We start from the raw sequence: 277 nt of genomic DNA on the forward strand, positions 1-277 counted from the left end.
ACGTCCAGGCGAGCACAAGCCACACAGTTAATCCACATAGTTGTTAAAGGCTGTGACAGCGGCGGAGGCTACAGGTAGGTTAGAGTGTCAGTTCATATCGTATAATAGGAGGACTGGATTGGACGAATGGTCCACAGACGATAAAATAAATTAAAATTACTTAAGAGAGGCCAGGGAGCAGCGTCCACTCCATCCCTGTAACATCAGCTGTGTTTCCAGGAAATTCACCTGGCTAAAGAGCTAATGAACCAATGAACAAGAGGAACTCAGATCAGAT

The sequence above is a fragment of the Chelmon rostratus genome, chromosome 20 (assembly GCF_017976325.1).
Source record: "Chelmon rostratus isolate fCheRos1 chromosome 20, fCheRos1.pri, whole genome shotgun sequence".
Lineage (NCBI taxonomy): Eukaryota > Metazoa > Chordata > Actinopteri > Chaetodontiformes > Chaetodontidae > Chelmon > Chelmon rostratus.